We start from the raw sequence: 18789 nt of genomic DNA, 5'->3' as shown, positions 1-18789 counted from the left end.
CAAGAAAGGGTCCTATCTAGACCTGCTGTAGTGCCTACTGCTCATCACTTAGAGATCATGGACTTTGAAGTTTGGGTCTTGACTTTATGGGACTTTGGAGTTATTTCCTTTTGGGAGTGGGGAAGATGTCTATGGACTTGGAAGTGAAAGTAGCTGATCAGAGAGTGGACTGTCTAATATTAATTACATTCACTAAATATTTCTGACTCTCTGCATTCCAGGCCTATAGTAGTATTATATTTACTAAGTCACTGTTGTTGGATGCAGTCAAATGACTAGTTATGGCCAGTGAGCTATGGGCCAGTGAGCTAGGACTGAGTGTTTAATTGATGGTTCAACAACTTCAGAACTCTCTGTATCCTCCCAGATTTAGACATAGTTATGGTGTACTTCTGTTCTCAATAGCAATTGGAAACTTCTAAAAGGAGAGATCACAAATAAACCAACAAATTCTAATTGGAGATGATGGACTATGAATTTAGAGATAGGGAGAGAGATTGGGAATGAGAAAGAACAAAGAAAATAAAACAAGAAATCGTGAAAAAAATATTGAATTCACATGGTGGTTGGGGAGGACAAGTGAGCAGTGGTCAGGCAGTATTTCCAGATACTGGGACCAGTTGTGATGAGGGTGGCTCTATTGGTATGGGACCTAGAGTGACTGTGATGAGCTGAGTCCCATATTGTGCCCCTCGATAAACATGTAATTGAAGCTAAAAAATGTATCATTTTAGGTTTCAATCACTGAGATTTGGGAGTTAACTTATTACCACAACTTAACCTTACCTATCCTGCATGACACAAAAAGGAAGCCCTAATTACTTATTCAAATACATCTTATAGGGAAGTTAGAATCCTTCAAAATTCAGAATGGAATTTTGATATTTAATTTTAAATTTGTTTTCACAAGAAATTATTATCATCCTGTTAAAAGTTCTACAGTGAAATACCTCTTAAATATTATTACATTTAAATGAAAGGGAAGTTGGTAGTGCTGGAATTAACATAGAAACTGCTTGTTGATGTAAGTGATTCTATTTATAATGTTAAGAAAGATTAGCTTAAATATTCTATTTTACCTGCAATGTAAGTTGAAGTGCTGAAAGTTAAAATTACATGTTTTGAATGAATTTACCTGTGAATTAAGTCTACTACTCATAGGAAATGTTTCAGTAATTTATCAAAATCACATGAATATCCATTGTAAGTTTACTTCTACTAAAAACCTTAATTGTGCCAACACTTTTATGATGATATAATTGTGATGAAGAACCAACATAGCATCATTTTATTTGTCACCAGAGAAAACCTATGTTTGTCTCATCAAGAAATTCCAAGGCAAAAATAAATTTTAGAATCTTTATATAAAGGAAAGATCATGATAATTGAGTTGAAATAAATCATCTTGCAAAAAATAGCATTTTCCTCAGTTAAATCCTTATAAAAATCATATTTTGGTGATTTGATTTTTAAATAAGTGTATATTTTAAAACTACATATAACATTTATTATGATATATTAATATAGTGTGTTAGTATATACTATATTAATATAATGTACTATATATTAATATATATTGGCTTTGTTATAATTAATATTATAATAAGTTTTATACTAATATTGATATAATATTAAGTTAATATAACATTTATTATATTGCAACTTACAAATAATGAGGTTCCCTAAATAAGGGACTTTATTTGCAAGAACTGTCTGTCATTTTCTGGCTTAGTGACCTTGAGAAGTTAACCTCTTTTTCTTCTTTAAACCTTTGTAAATGGGATAATAACTTACTGAGTTAAAAATTAAAATTTTTATCTAGGTATGTAAGTAGAATTTCCTTAAAGAAAAAAGGAAGAAGAACCAGTTAAACTAGATGTTACATTAGTTCAAAGAAGTGGATTTACAGTAAGGAATAATAATGGCTGCTTTTATAAGTGATGCAGAACCAGGTTGAAGAAATAAATGTAAAGTGACAGACAGCAACAGAAGCAAGTCCGCCAAAATGGGGAGACTCACATTCTGAACTCTAACCATACCTACAGCTGCAGATAAAAACACCAAGAACGTGTCTTCTCAGATACATTTGGAAACCTCTAAGTGGAGAGATAACAGAGAGGGTTAAAAGAATGTGGGTGGGCATAACAGAATGGAAACGATAAAGGAAAAAATAAAACAGGGAAAGGGCAAGGAAGAGAATGCAGTTGAACAGGAGGTAGGGAAGGTGCCTACACATAATTTTGGAGCCCTTTTGAGGGGAGATTTATTGTGAGTACTCATGCTGCCAGACAGTTCTTTCAACTTTTTATTTCCTTTAGTGTAGAGCCAGTGACAACGTATTGTGTTTGAAATCACTGGAAATAAGGAGATCTGTTAGTACTTAAGATCTACTGAAAGGATGGATTTGTTTTGGAGATTATATAAATAAAAAGGAGGAGAACATGACTATTAAAAGTATTTCATGGTGTTTTGTCTCTCAAAGTTGATTATCATTGAAAATAACTGTGGAGGGGGGGAAAGGTAATAGAATTGCTTCAAAGACTCCTGTGATTATTTTTATGCTTTCAGTGAAAGTCTTTCAGTGAAAGATATATTTGGATAAGGAAATACGGTGATATAAACTGCGACAAGGGAAAATGGGGAAAACCACCTAAAAGATGCTTTACACATAGAAAGAGAAACTGTTGGTGATGTAGGAAATAGCCAAAGGTATATTACGGAGGATATATTATATAGTATTGAGTATAGTGTGCAGTGGGTAGAGTATACTAAGCAAGGAGGATAAAAATTAAGAGTACCTTAGGTTCTGTACGTAAAGGAGGAGTAATGGTGTATAACTCTGTATTTTTGTGAGAAGGAAGCTCTCATAGCCATGCAAATTGTAGAAGACTTTGCCATAAAATATGGAAGGCACTGCTAAGAAAGTCCAGTGCCCAGAATTAGATAAAATAAAAATCTTTAAAAAGTAAATTTTACCTAGATGAATGAATTTCATTCCCAATAAATTCAGGTATATAGGAGAAGGGACTGAAAATGATTATAATGTAATACTTGTAAGACAGATACATACCTCCCTTTTATTGAGGTGTACAGCTTAGCAGTCAGGGGAAGACTGTCCAGAGTCACACTTGGATTTGTGCCTTGACTGTGCCACATACTCTCTCTGTTTGACTTGTCAAATTGTTTGACGTCTTTGAGCCTCAGTTTCCACGCCTATAAAATTAGGACGTGAATACTAATAAGATCATGAAACTTAAAATTGCAGTACCTAGCACATAGAAAATTCTCAAAATATGTTAGTCAAGTACTATATCAAAATCTTTACATAGATCTAAAAAAATTTTTTGAAATAACCACCCACTGTGTTTTCCTTTCTCATTAAGTTTTTTTTTTTTTTTTTTTGGTGTGGGGTGTTAGGTTAGAGAGGTGAGGAGTATTTTAGTTATTTGGCCATTTAAGCATTAAGGCTAAGCCAAACAGAAAGATGAAAGAGATAGAAGAAACTACCTAGAGCAAAATCCTTGATCAGTACAGTAAAGAATTTACCCTTGCTCAGTGAGAGGTCTGGCCTTTGCCCTTGGATTGGGGAAGATTATGTCAAAGCTCTGGGGATGTCTTATCTGATAAAAGTGTTTACTGGGGGATCTTGAGTCTTGCCACGTAGTACAAAGATGTGATTTATGGTGGGAACTTTGCGTTATCTGTTGTCAGCTCAAACTCCAGAGTTGCCTAGGAAGTGAGGTCAGCAATGTGAGCAGTTGACAATTCTATATGACCAAACCCTAGTAAAGACTCTGAACACCATGGCTTGGGTGAACTTCCCTGGTTGGCAATGTGTATCATCACACGTCACTGCTGGAAAAGTTAGCACTGTCTGTGACTCCACCGGGAGAGGACAACTGGAAACTCCATGCTTGGACTTTCCTGGACTCTGTCCTATGTGTTTCTTCCCTTGGTTGATTTTAATCTGTATGTCTGCACTGTAGTAAACTGTAACTATGAGTATATACAGAACAGCTTTCAGTGAGTTCTGTGAGTCTAATGGGTTATCAGAGGGGGTAAGGGGTCTTAAGGACCCCCAAGGTTGTAATTGGTGTCAAAAGTAAACATGGTCTTGGGACCTACTGAATTTGCAATTGGTCTCGGAAGTGAGGGTGGTCTTGGGAAACCCCAAACTTGCAATTGACACCAGAAGTGAGGGTGATATGAGGACTGTTCTCTGTTACCCTTCTTCATTAAGGTTTTTTGGTGGGGGATCATGAAGTTAGGAAGTGTTTTATTTATCTGGTTATTTCCCCATGACAAACGAAGTAAACAGGAAAGATGAAGGAGGTAGGAGAAAATGCCTAGAACAAAAATTTTGTTCTGTTTCTGGTTTTAAATTAGACACTAGACTTTATAGATCTAGAGAAGAAAAGCTGAGTTTTCAAGGATATGGAAAGGGGGTCCGTGGAACTCCCACAGTTAAGCTTTTCATCTTCTCTCTCCAAATCTGCCCCTGCCCATCTTCTTCATCTTAATAATGGAGATTCTCTGTTTGCTGAGGGCAAAATCTTGGAGTTATCATTGATTCTTCTCTTTCCTTCATTCTCATAACACATCCAACAGTAAGTTCTGTTGATTCTGTCACCAAAACATATCCTGAATTTGTTTACTTCTTTATAGTTTCATTACTTGCATGTTTAATGTAAACTCCATGTGTTTTTTCTTCCAAAACTACAAAAAACTTCCCAGCTGCTTATGTTTTCACCCTCCTCCCCAGTTGTTCTCTAGACCAGTGGTTCTTAAAGTCAGGTCCACAGACTTCAGGGGATCCCCGGGACTGTTAGACTCAGAGAATCCTTAGGTCAAAAGTACTTTTATAGTAATACTAATATGTTAGTTGCCTTTTTGACTGTGTGAACATTTGCATAGATGATGCAAAAGTTACGCTGGGTAAACAGCTGGTGCCTTAGTACAAATGAAGCAGTGACACAAAACCACTACTAGTCATTATATTTGTCACCTCCACACACTCACAGTTGAAAAGAAGTAAGTTTAATTTATGAATGTCCTTGATAAACTGAAAAAAAATATTAAATTTATTGACCTCCAACTGATAAGCATATGTCTTTTCAGTATTTTGTGTGACCAAATGGGAAGTACACACGAAGCACTTCCGCTGCATACAAAGGTATGATGTTTGTGTAAGGCAAAACACTGTTCAGTTGTTTGTGTTGTGGGGTGAATTAGCAGCTTCTTATTCATGGAACACCATTTTTTACTTGAAAGATTTACAGACAGAAAAACTGAAGTTATTCAGACATAGGAAGATATTCGGACATTGTCTAAAATGAGTGAAACAACATTGTCACGTCAAGGAGAAAAACTGACAGTGTTTATTGCCAATGATAAAATTTGGGCTACCGAGAGAAAAATCAGAAGTTTGGAAAACTGGATTCGCTACTGTGAGATTGACATGTTTCCAAAACTTAAACACTTGTCTGGTGAGGTCACTGGTGATAATAAGAAATGTGATTTTAAAAAAATTGTTTAATGAAATTTGTTAACATGAGGAAGAGATGCATAACTCATGCAACTAATATTTTTCTAATGAATAATGTTTGTTTTACCAAATCACGTAGGGGTAAAGTACTTCCTCCTAAATGTGAGATTCAACAAGAGATTTTACAATAACAAGGTGTAAGAAACTCAGCAATAGTTTCAAATTACACATTGCAACTAAGTTTTAAGAAACTATCACTTGTAAAGTTTTGGTGTAGTATCATAGAAGAATATCCAGAGTTATCTAAAAGATTATTAACAATTCTCCTCCTTTTTCCAACTATGTATCTGTGGGAGGCCAAATTTTTTCAGATACTTCAACCCAAGAGCATATTGCAATAGAGTTAATGCAGAACCAGATAAAAGGATATAGCTCTCTTTTATTCAGACAGACATTGAAGTGATTTGCAAGAATATAAAGCAATGCCAATATTCTCATTCTTTTTATGTTTTGAAAAATAGTTACTTTCAACAAAAATCTGTTATTTTTGTTGACATGTAATGAGTTTATTGTTTTTAAGTGAATTAATTTAAAACATTATCATATTTCTTAGCTTTAATTTCTAATACCATAAATATCAATGGGTACACACTACATAAACAAAAGCTCTTTGAGGTCCTTAAAGCTTTTAGCAATTTAAAAGAATACTGAGACTAAAATGTTAAAGAATCACTCCTCTAGGCACTAGCCAGATGGGTATTTTAAGATGTCAGTCCCACCAGTGATTTCCCATTGCACTTAGAATGAGGTCAGGCACTTTTCCTTAGCAGTCTTATATGTTCTGACTGCTGCAAAATTTCAATAAACTTTCCTCTTTACTGATTGCACTTCAGCCATCTTGGTCTTTTTTACTGCCTGGATTGTTCCTCTTCATTATCTTTACCTGGTTAGCTCCTTATGATTAAAATCTCAGGTTAATGTCACCATTATAAGAAATCTTCCCTGATTCCTCAGTATAATTACTGTATATGTGTTTAACACTCTGTTACTCTATATGTTTTTACCCTGGTTTAAATATGTGCAGAGCACTTAGTAATCTGTGATATTTTAAAATTTATATTATATTAAAATTGTATATTATCTGTCTTCACCCTCTAGCAAGTAAGCTATATCAGAGCACGGATTTTGTCTATCTCATTTATCACACAGTCCTTCAGTCCTTAGGGTCTAAAATAGTCCTGGCTGATGGTAGATCTTAATATATTTTTGATAAATGAGTGGAATGATGACTTGTAGGGTTGGCTACATCCAATCAGAGAGCAAGGAACGTTTCACAGAAGCTCATGACAGAAAGAAACTCAGGGTTGGGCTGAGGGATGTTTAAGAGAGAGCATGAAGATAAGAACAAGTTGGGCAACATCAGAAGAGAGAGAACCAGAAAGAAATTTTGAGACACAGTTTCTCTCATTCCCATCTTGAAATCTAAACCTGAGGTACAGGGTGGCTGGAAGGATCCAGATAGATTTGGGAAAATGTAAAAATTGTGAGCAATTTTTAACGCTTTTCCTTCCTCCCTTCCTTCCTCCCTCCCTCCCTCCCTCTGTTCCTTCTTTCTACCTGCAAGCTTCTCAGAAAATTATCATGTTTGGCATGGTACCAAGTTCAAATGACATGGGATTAGTAGAGTAGCAGTTGTTGAGAAAGGTGACTGGGCCCAACTTCACAGATTCCTGTACCTCTGTTAGATGGTATGGAGAAGCCAGCTGGGAATTCTTCATAAATACCAAGGCAATTAATGGAATGGAAAAACCTGGTGTTGGGACAAGAAAGCTGCAGATATGAGGTTTCAGCAGCAGGGACAGTGGAAAGGCTTGTGATTATCCTCAGACAGTGTCAGGATTACAACAAAATAGACAGCCCTGACCAAGAGCAACTAAGCAGATACTCTGTAGAGCTTACTTAGCAAGCAGGTAGATTCCTACATACTGAATTTCCCTAAGGTGAAAAGCTGACATTAGCACTTTGCTTAATGTGTTCCTGTCTTCATATAGTTTTTGGCTATAACTGTTTAGGTCTTCTAGATCTCACATATGATATGAAGAATTTAAAATTTTATTTAATATTTTTTGTTGTTTTCATTGGGATGATCGGTCCAGTACATAGTCACTATAGTAATGGAAATGAAAGAGAAGACAACCTTTTCATGATGTTTGTGAAGGAGGGTCATGTCATAATAGCTGAAGGGGGAATTATGTAGGTGAATGTCAGGCAACAAGGAATAAAGAAACACATTTATTAGAGAAGAACTGAAGCTTAACTCAAGCTCTTAAATGAGTAAAAATGCATCTTCATCTGATGGTCTTGTTTATGAATAAAGACTTTTAGGGCTTTTGGGAAAAAAATTTCCCTGCTGATTTTAGTGATGTATGAGAAGATGAAATGACCAGCACAGTGATACAAAGCATGTTAACGGTGGCATTTACAGGATGAGAGGGAGGCAGCCTCTGACATTATTCAACATTGATTTAGGAAATTTTTACAAAAGTACCGCTACGCAGGTTGACAAGAATGTCAGAGGTCAAGATGCACTAAGCACAGTGGTATATCACAAAGAGCCAGAAAATGGCAGACGATTTGTTGAACTTTGGGGAAATAAGTAAAAATATGAAGGAAGTTTAGAATAATTTTTCTGATCTTTGAAGAAAGAATGTATTGTTGGTCATGTAAGTCAAGATTGTTTTTCTTAAAATTATGCAAAAGTAGGCATTTCCAAAAATAAACTGCTGGGAAAAAGGCAATATATTATGCTTAAAGTACTATTCACAGGTTTAGAAAGGGGAATGAGGAAAGAACTTAAAATAGTGAGATAGATAAAGATGGGATGTCAACATAATTCTTTACGGTGCCTAGTGCCAAAAGCCTCTCCTCACAAAGATCTAACACTGTGTGTACAGTATTAGTTGAAGATAAAAATGGTTCAGCAGTGAATTTCAGACACATCTGAGTAGTTCAGATATATATTTACGTGTCAGAGAATCTGGAAAGAGTTAAAAAAAGAACGTTTAAATGGGAGAAAAATTAAAATTCAAGAACATGGAGTAAGCATAGTATTTTGAGTCATAAAAACTTTTACACACATTTTGGCAAAGAATAATGCATTTTTTAAAGTGGGAAACAAACACTACAAGATGATATGCAGAGATTGAGTTGGGAAGTTTTCACCAGAATCCTGGATAAGATATCATACATTTATTATTCCTAACTTTATTTTGCAACAGTTGAAGAGTAGTTTCCAGAGAAAGCATTGACTATTTAACTGACAAATCCCTTTGATTAGCCTATGGACTAGGGAGAAAAAAAAAGCTTAATGTGAGATAACTTATATTTCCTATAAAAAAGAAGACTGACTATAGGTTACTGACAAAGACTCTCTCCTTAACCAAACTTTAGTCAGCCTCCTCTGAGCCCTCTTTTCAACTAGGCCTTGTCTTTGGGCTTTCTCTTCAGCCTGCCTACCCCAGTTTTAGCAAAAATCCTATGTCAGTTTAGTGAGAATCATCTTCACCTTTGATACCTGATCACCCTTGATACCTGATCAGATTTTTCATCTCCCACCCTTGATCACTCTGGCTGGCCTTCAGCAAGAATCCTGTTAAGTTGGTTTAGCAAGAATTCCCCTACACTTGACATCTTCTCTTAATAGTTTTCCATTTTCATTATCCTCTTTATCCTGTTCACTGGTTATAAATCCCCACTTATCCTTGTATTTGGAATTGAGCCCCATCTCTCTCCTCTATTTTAATAGTACTGACACCCATTGCAATAGTTGTGAATAAAATCTTCCTTACTATTTTAACAAGCATCAGAAAAAAATTTTCTTTAATATTATATACAACTCTTTTATTGTATAATACTTTTTCATTAAATTAAAGAAGACAGATGATGAAGTAAGTTGATAAGTTGACAGAATAGGAAACTTTCAAGTTTCACTGCCCATATGAAGAAACTATGAGGAATGGAGTGTTTTACTAAACAGAGATTTTCTGTATTATGCAGGACGACCTATGAAAAGGACATTTCTGGTTGGAGGATAAAGGTCAAAAGCCTGGGAGGGATAACCTAGAAATAATATTAGACAAATGGCAGCTTTCTGTTGAAATAAATGAAGTGAGGATGAACCCATGGATGAGGATATAAAAAAGCAGCACCAGGATATTTCAGGCCTGTTGTGGAATGCTTTCTCTACAAAACTTCTAGTTAAATCCAGAAGTAAAGACTCAACTAGCAGCATTTCACTTATGAGGAATAAAGTAGTGCCATAAATATTTTAAAGGCATAGATATTAACCTCCATAATTTAATTCAGTGTCTGAATTTGAGTTTATTGTTCATCAGGCGGTGTGTTGAGACCATTTTCATTTAAAAGAAATTTAATAAAGCATTTAAGAATTTCCCTCAGTTAATTATGTCTTCACTTGACCTTTAAAACTAAGAATTATGTGACATATTTTAAGTAACATATCTGTTTTCAGTGTCTTCTTCTTGTTTATGAAAATGTAATCATTTAACTCAGATCCCTCTAATATACATGTTACATTGCTGAATAATTTTATATGCATTGTAATACATCTTATATTGAGAGCACCTACATAAAATATTTTCATAAACTTAAAGCTTTAAGAATATTATGATGACAGTGAGTACCTGTGACTTCTGTTGTTCCATAACTCCCAAGAGGCAGATACTCTGAATAATGGATCATTTATGAAAGAAGTAAAACAATTTTCCTTTAAAAAGAAAACAGCAACAGAGGAAAAACTTTCAGAATAAACTTGAAATTCTTCAGCTTCATGTTCCAAGTCCTTTGTAACTTACTTCCCCTTCTTTCTGCTTCTGCCACCAGACATACCTTCCCTAAACTGCTTTCATACCAAATACTGTTGTTCTTTGTCAGCCATCTCCTCTCTATGCTTGTACTCTTGTAGCTCCCGTTCTTTGCATAGAATGTACCTGCCACTGTCTTCAGCTGTATATGAATTGTGTGCATACAGGGGGTTGGCCCCAACAGAGATTAAGTATGTGATTTTCTTTCCTTTAATGAGAGTCGGTAACTCTATCACAGAATAAGCAGCCACAGAAAATCACCTTACGATTATGGGAGATCATTTTTTGGAGAATTGTATCCTTTGGCATTAGAGAAGATAGAATCCCTGACTACAGGGGAAGGAGTGCCAGTTATTTTAGAAGAATGGATCATTCTGACTCAAAATAGGGTTATTGGTTTTGTAAAGAGCAGACACCCGGGCTTCCCTGGCGGCGCAGTGGTTGAGATTCCGCCTGCCGATGTAGGGGACACGGGTTCGTGCTCCGGTCCGGGAAGATCCCACATGCCGCATAGTGGCTGGGCCCGTGAGCCATGGCCGCTGAGCTTGCGCGTCCGGAGCCTGTGCTCTGCAACGGGAGAGGCCACAACAGTGAGAGGCCCACGTACCACCAAAAAAAAAAAAAAAAAGGAGCAGACACCCTTACTAACCATGACTTTGTGCTATTGAAGCTTTCTTGTCTCTCATATAGTGCTTGTATATAAGTAATAAACTGAAATAGATGATTGTGTTCAAGATGAAGAGATGTCTTTATTGAGCCTGATTCAGGCAAATTATCCACAGTGTCCTCATTAAGCAAATGTGGCATCAGTAGCTTGACGTGTTCAGTGACCACTCTTGTTATGGACTGAATTGTGTCCCCCACTAAAGTCATGCTAAACTCCTAATCCCCAGCACCTGAAAATAAGGTTAAATGAGGTTATATGGGTGAGCCCTAATCCAACGTGACTGGACTCTTGATAAAAAGATTTTAGGACACAGACATGCACAGAGAAGACCAAGTAAAGACAGAAGAGAGAAGAAAGATCATCCACAAACCAAGGAGAGAGGCCTCAGAAGAAACCAACCCTACTAACATCTTGATCTTAGACTTCTGTCCTCCAGAACAGTGAAATAATAAATTTCTGTTGTTTATGTCACCCAGTCTGTGGTACTTTTTTTTTTTTTTTTTGTGGTACTTTTTTATGGCAGCCCTAGCAAACCAATACACTCCTGTACCACAGGCCTAACACTTTGCTAAGACTTCATTGGTGTAGGCCGCAATTGCCTGCCTAGGAAGATGGCACAGCACCCTCCCACTTACTGAGGCACCTCACGCTTAAGACATAGTTCTTCGGCATCAGTGGCCCTGATAACCTGTTGTACAACCTGAATCTCTTCAACCTTGTACCCATGAAACAACAGAAACGTGAAAGATCTTTAATTCAGAGATCCTAATTAAATGTGAATCCGCCCAGAAAGGTTACACTGGGGAGTGAATAACTTTCCCCTACGATTTCCTAACATAAGGAGTGAATCTGCTTTAGCACATATGGACTTCCTAGGAACCGGGAACTTTGCCAGATTCTTTCCTTGCAGAATATCACTCAAGTTTCCTCTTTCTTGTAGTCAGCTCACCTATATAGAAGTGACCTGGACCAGACTGTGTTCCCTCCACAGACATGAAACCCTAGAAGACACCCAAAATGCATAATGGAAGGAATTATTGCTGCTGGATGACTGCATTTCCTACAATAACTAACTTATTGTAGGCTTAACTAACACAGCCCCAGGATGGATTGGAGCTGCACGATTCCTTCCACTCAAGCTGTGTAGAAAAACAGTCTGGTTACATACTGGAGTCCTAGCTGACCCATTAACATAGCTCTGTGAAGCCAGGAGCTGGCTCTTTTCATCTCAAGCCTTCCTCCCAAGGTCTGGATACAGACTGACACACAGTACACTTTAAATAAATACTTTTAAAGGTTATAATCTAAATTTGGGACAAAAATTATAGTCCTTGTTTTAGGTAGAATGTAGCACTTAAACATAATTTTGCACAACATCAAGTGTGCACTGGTTATAAAGGTTAACATCTGCAGAAATGCTTAAAGAAGACAAAAGAAATTACAGAGCTTTCAACTGATAAGAAATTGATTTATATTTGTTGTAAAAGAACTGTACCTGTGATATTGAAGTAAGAAGAAATGGGGAAGGGCTTTTGAAAGCATAAGGGAATTTGCTCTTCACTAAAGAACCATTGGCTCCTGGTGGGAGCTACAGACTGCAGACCTTTACTGGAACTTTTAAGGCCTTTCCACCACTAAGCCTTCAGCTAGCTTCTCAGATCCCCCTGAACTCCGTTTGTTCTTCCTTCTTGTCTTAGAATATACAGTCCTGAGTCTCATGCTGTGTCTGTGTCCTATTAAAATGGTCTCCAGAAAAGAGGTGCAATCTTCCCTTTTTCCTATTGTTATATAAATACGCCAAAGATGGCCTCTGTGTATTGGCCCCTATGTTGCTTACTTCTTTACTTCAAGCTGAGACCTGTTAGCTCAAAAGCCTGCTAGTGCCAAACTCAAATGTTTATACGTCCAATTATTTAAAAATAGCCCAAACAAGCAGATTTTTAGCCAGTTAGGGCCTGTGTGCTTTGTATACCCCCCTGCAGAATCTTACTTCCCACCTGCTGGCAATAGATAAGATAGCCCCAGGCCATAGAGACCCCAGGCCACTGCAGCTGCCCTTTTGGAGCTGTCTGACCCAGAGACTCCCAGCCATGCTGCTGAGTGACATCACCTAGACTTGCAAGCCTCCTCTCTGATCCCCCTCTCTCCTGGGAGTTCTCTTGCCTTCATACCCTTCTGGATGGTGGCATAAGCCTCTGGACCATCTCATGCTGTGAGAACCTTTGCCTCTCATTCAGCGCTGTCCAAGTGCCACCCAGTCACCATTGTGTGTGGTAACTGCCTCTCATGCTCCTATTTTTCTTTCCTTGATATGCCCCTAAATCCCTCAAAACTCCTGCAGCTATTCCTTTTCACAATTTTTTTTTGTCATCTTAGTTGTGTTTAAAAACAAAATAGATGAGTTTTTTTTTGTTTGTCTTTTGTTTTTTTACGTTTTCTAACAAGGCATTTGTTGTAGTTGCACAGCAGTATTGGGTAAGTGCAGCTTATGATACTGGGAAGCTGTGATCTTTGGCATCAAGTTAGATGCTCTTCAACAACCTTCTACTAAATAGGCTATCCATGTTTCCGGGCCTCTAGTCTTCTCCTCTCTATACATGGCCAGTTGTGGATTTCTCAGATGCAGTCCAGGCCAGTGGCCACCAGTGCACTTCTCCAGTGCACTTCTCCATGACTGAGACTTTCATATTCAGCAAGGTGTCCTCAGTAACCAGTTGAAGGAGGTTCTGAGACAGTCACCAGGGCTAAGACCAGAGTGGAATTTTCCATTGATCAAATTAAATCAGTCCTTCATTAATAGAACATTTCTGATGGGCATTAGTAGGAATGAAATGGAAGGATGGCAGGAGAGTGAGAACTGAATGTCAGGACGTCAGACTTGTTGACAAATATACCTTGCTTAACTAAAAAGTTGCTTCTTCTAAAAAAATTTCAAAAGTTAAAAAAGATATACATGTGAAAGTTACAAAGTTTCCAGTGTTTTTATAACTATTTCCAGTCTTGAGTCCTGACCTAAAATTTCTTGACATATTTCTATGTTATTACCATAACCAGAGATAAGACTTATACATACTATCATTCTGAACCTTCTCCTTCACAGTTCTCACTCCAGCCTCCTCTTTTGTGAAGTATATTCTGACCCTTTTCTTCATGAGTCTCCTTTATCAAGCGGTATGTCTACTGAACTCAGAGCTTCTTTTAGGAGGACATTTAGATTGAGAAGTGCCCATTTCTCCAGGCATAGCCCAGACACAACCAGTTTGTATATTTCCCCATAAGAAGATAGCATTAATTAGAAATGGAATTTGTTGGGGATACATTTAAGATGCAATATGGAAAATCACTTGTTTATAAATTTGCTATGAAATTTCTTCTCTGACTACAGTCAGAGAAAAGCTTCACAAGGAGTTAACATATGCAGGATTGCAACAGATCTTTCCAAGGGATAAAAGAAACTATTAGAAGGAAGGAATCAGAGTCATAGTTGAATAAAACCAAAATGATATTTAGGAAAAGGATGAGTAGCTCAGGTCACATGAAGCAAATGGTGCATGCTGGAGGTAGGTCTGGAAGTGTGGCTTTGAGAAGGTTGAGGGTTACTGACCTCAAACATAAAATTATAAAATACAAAGAAATATAAATTGGCATATACCGTTTATGAAACTGGGTGAATTTTGAAAGAATTGTATGTACTTCAGCCAAATATATACATTTGGAAGTTGTATTGTTCACACAGTTTATTTTAACGAACTTTTCCAGGGCCCAGCGTTGTGCATAACTTAATAAATATTTAATGCATGACTGAAGTGTCTCCCACAGTACTTCCACACTTAAGGTCCCCAGGTATTAATTTCCCATTCACTTTTTACTCCATATTTCACTAAATATTCCCTAGTGGAATATATGTTAATTTGGTTTATCTGTAGCCATAACCTGCTTCTCCTGTGTCTCTGAAAGGCAGAACTCTAACCAATGGGCAGGTTTTGCCTAGAACTTTCTGATGAGTAAAGCTGACTGCAATATGCAGTACTACAGTAATGATCCTCTAACAGTTAGTTTTCATTGAAAGACTAAAAGATCCTCTCTCTCAGAGATTTAAGGAAGTTGACATAGATGGCTTCCAGGGCTTTTCCAAATATTTCTTTTGAGTCTTTTGACTGCTCTGAATACAGAATGAGAAACAGGACCTAATTCTATTGGTTTCTGTTATGCAGTCTCCCCCATTAAACCTTGTTAAACACAAAATGCCAGAGACAAGAACTAATCACCAAATTTCTCAACGTATGCATTATTCTTCATTGTAATTTTGGAGATTAAAGAGCACAAAGTCATCCTAAACAAATTTATTTCCTGTACTGTGCACTTTCTTTTTCAAGAACTGTCTTGCTGTGTATGAACTAAAGAACATCTACTTCATTATGTAATTTATCAATATTAAGAAAAAATAAGTTGTTTCATTAAGTTTGACTAACTGCTGCCATGTTTGCAAAGGTGTTGTCTGGTGATCTGGAAAGCAGGAAGGCACTTTAAGGGGCAAGAGGATTGTGCCAGTGGATGAGCTGCAGGGGGAAGAAGCGGGCACTGAACCAGAGATCAAAAAGTCACCCACTGCTGCTTGAGTCTTGCCTTGCAGGAAACGCTACTAATTGCTGTTCATTTATCAAGCTTGCCAAGAAGCCCTGGCTCTAGCATAGGCCTTCTCTCCCACATTCACCCAGAGATAAACATGGAAGGGCAGCATCAGAAGGAATGGCAGTAGAACTTTCTGCTTCCTGGGAGGCCTGGAGCCTTGGAACAGCTTGAGGGAAAAAAAAAAAAAAAAAAAAAGAATAAAATACTGAAGTACTTATGTAAGCAATGGTCATCCTTCTAACTTTTGCAACTTTTGTAAAAGGAATTCAAGATAAGGGCATGATTCTGCACTCCTTTTTATTACGCTCATTTCCTGAATGCCAGTTATTTAAGTTGTTTTATGTTTGATTAGTTTGGGATTACATGCCTTTTATATTTGTTGGTCAGTTTATCTTTAGGAAACTGATGTTTCCCCAGGGTCACAGCAAATATATGCTGTTTCGTTTGCAAGTATGTGTTGCCAAGAGCAAAATGTTAACATCAGTCAGTGATCACCCCATCAGGGTTTATTCCTCAAGGTCTGAATCTGCAGGCTAGCTGCACTAATGGCAACAGCAATATGTTATTTTATCCAACAGCAATATAATGCTACTTAGTACAACACTATACAAGCCTACTTAGTTTCTAGACTCTTCTGTAATATCCCCCATAGCACTGTATATTTCCAAGCTTAAGTTCTGGTCTATTGCAAATATTAATGGAAAATAATTACACACAACTCTGCCGGATAGACCATTACTTTCAATTCCCTTTGAGTCATTTAAACAAAATAGAATGGATCTTTCTTGATCGTTTAATTATTGAGTACAATTACTTAAAAGTTTGTAAGAGGACTTCTTGTATTCACCTAAGAAGAGACCATAAATCAAAAAATTTTATCTTTAACATTGAATATTTTCCAAGGTTAGACTAAAGACCAGTAAAAACAGACTTTGTGGTAAGCATATTATTTGCACAACCCCTTGTAAAAATGTACTGGACGTAAAGACAGGAACTTTGCTTTGTTAACTGCTTCATCTGCAGCACTTAGAAGACTGTGACCCTTAGTAGGAATTCAGTAAATCAACGAAATTGAATTAAGCCTGCATTTAACACAATTCAGACTTTTTAATATGAAACACAGAAGTAGAGCTACAGAAGTATTTGTTTACCATTTTTGTTTTTGATTTAAGAGCCAAATGATAGGCTAAGTCATGTATCCAGAGGATATTTTCTGAAATATCTTTGCTAGTTGTGTTATGTGTTCAAAGGGCTTAGAAGAGCCAAGCTGAACTGGGCTTCTCAGGACACTTATTATATTATCCCACCAACAAGGAGGTACTGAATACCCACTGTGCATTTATTTCTGAGAAAGAAAAAAAAATATAACCTTACCTCTACCTTCAAGGAAGCAGCAGTTGGAGAAAAGTGACCCATGCATGAGGGAACACAAAGCATTACAAAATAGTATAGTACGAAAAACTAAGCCATTTAATGAATTAAAATCCCTATGTAAAAAAACCCAACACAAATTGTTTCTCTTGTTATCAAGGAGAGTAGCAAGGACTTTTGTAAACCAGAGGTGGCAAACTGGCTGCCTGCAGGTAGAGCTGCAGACTTGTTTTGTTTTTGCCTGCACTGTGTTATAAAAGAATGGATCAGTATTTAAATATTGAAGATTTTTGACTAAAAATATTTTTATTGCTTCTCTTGGAAAATAATTTCATAAAATCTGGCATCTTTGGATCAGCTTTTATTTTTATTATTTTTTAGAAGTGACCAGAGGCTGTCACTTTTAGAGGTACTGATGCTTTCATATTTTTATTAATTTTTGTTAACTTTCCTTGACAGCATCTGATTTTACTGCCCTGGTGCTGTAGGGGAGCAAAATTTGCCACCTCAAAATATGTCTCTTTGGTCTGAGATTTATTTTAGGCTGATTATTTTTTATGAAACAGAAGACTTAGTAAGTCTTTTTTTTAACCTCCCCCTTAGCTGCCTAACAGAATCTAGATAAAGGGTCTGTTCCTGGAATAGAGCTAACACCAGAGATATCTGCAAGGAATATGGGCTAAGAATGATGGGGGAAACTCAGCAGGGCCTAGAGATCAGAGTCCACTTTGACCGGTTGTGGTTGTCTCTCTCTACAAGGCCCAGCAAACATTTGTTTACCAAACATTTGCTCCATATGAATTGCCTTTCTCTCCTTTGAAGTCCCAAACCACTAGCCCTGACATCCACTTTTGTCTTTAGCTAAAGATGGTTTTGAAAGTGAGGGTTTAGGCCATTTTGGTAAGTTACTCAGTTTTGCTGGCTCTCTCCCATGTATACATGTTATTAAACTTTAGTGTGATTTTCTCATGTTAATCTGTCTCATCAGTTTACTTCTTAGAGCAGCCAGAAGAACTTACAAGGGCAGAGGAAAATTCTTTCCTCTACAGCAGTGCGTACATACAAAATAAGTCTCCAGACTCTAATATTTCATTTGATATTTTTGATACAAAAGACAGGGTCTACTATTTTAGAACAGCTAGAGCAATGAGGTTTTTAGGAAGGTGGGTTTTTAAAAGTAGAGTGGGCATTATATCACTGAATGCAAGTTCGAGTGCTAACACACAGTGAGGACAAACAAACCAAAACATCAGAGTTTGCAGCAGAGAATGGTTTATTGCAGGGCCAAGCAAGGAGAACAGGTGGCTCATGCTCAAAAGACCCAAACTTCCTGATGGTTTTCAGGGACAAGTTTTTATGGGCAAAATTTGGGGTGAAGGCTGCAGGGTGTATGACTTTCTTCTGATTGGTTGGTGAGGTAACAGGGTGGTGTTCCAGGAATCTTGTGCTCAGCCTGAAGTTACCATCCTTCACCTGGGTGGGGGCCTTAGTTCCTACAGAAGAACTCAAAAATATTGTTATGTATATCCTTTGAGGAGGAACCTGACCCATAGATGCGCTATTGTTTCTTGATTGCTCCTCCTTTGTTTCTGCATTTATTCACTTCTCTGATTAGCAATTGTTTGAATCTGCCCTAAGGTATTCAGGAAGGTCTAGGAGGCTGAAACTTTTTTCCTACAAGCAAGAAATGGAACAGGAAAGGATTTGTACCCAGGAGGGGCCCACAGGGTCCTGCTCGATTTCACTTGTAC

General features: G+C 37.2%; 1 pseudogene; it reads right to left on the bottom strand.

Annotated features, from left to right (window-relative positions):
- Positions 1-18789, bottom strand: part of LOC136118665 (BCL2/adenovirus E1B 19 kDa protein-interacting protein 3-like) — a 64051-nt pseudogene that overhangs the window by 18437 nt on the left and 26825 nt on the right.

This window comes from Phocoena phocoena, chromosome 1 (assembly GCF_963924675.1).
Source record: "Phocoena phocoena chromosome 1, mPhoPho1.1, whole genome shotgun sequence".
Taxonomy (NCBI): Eukaryota; Metazoa; Chordata; class Mammalia; order Artiodactyla; family Phocoenidae; genus Phocoena; species Phocoena phocoena.
This window is presented reverse-complemented; position numbering and strand designations above follow the sequence as displayed.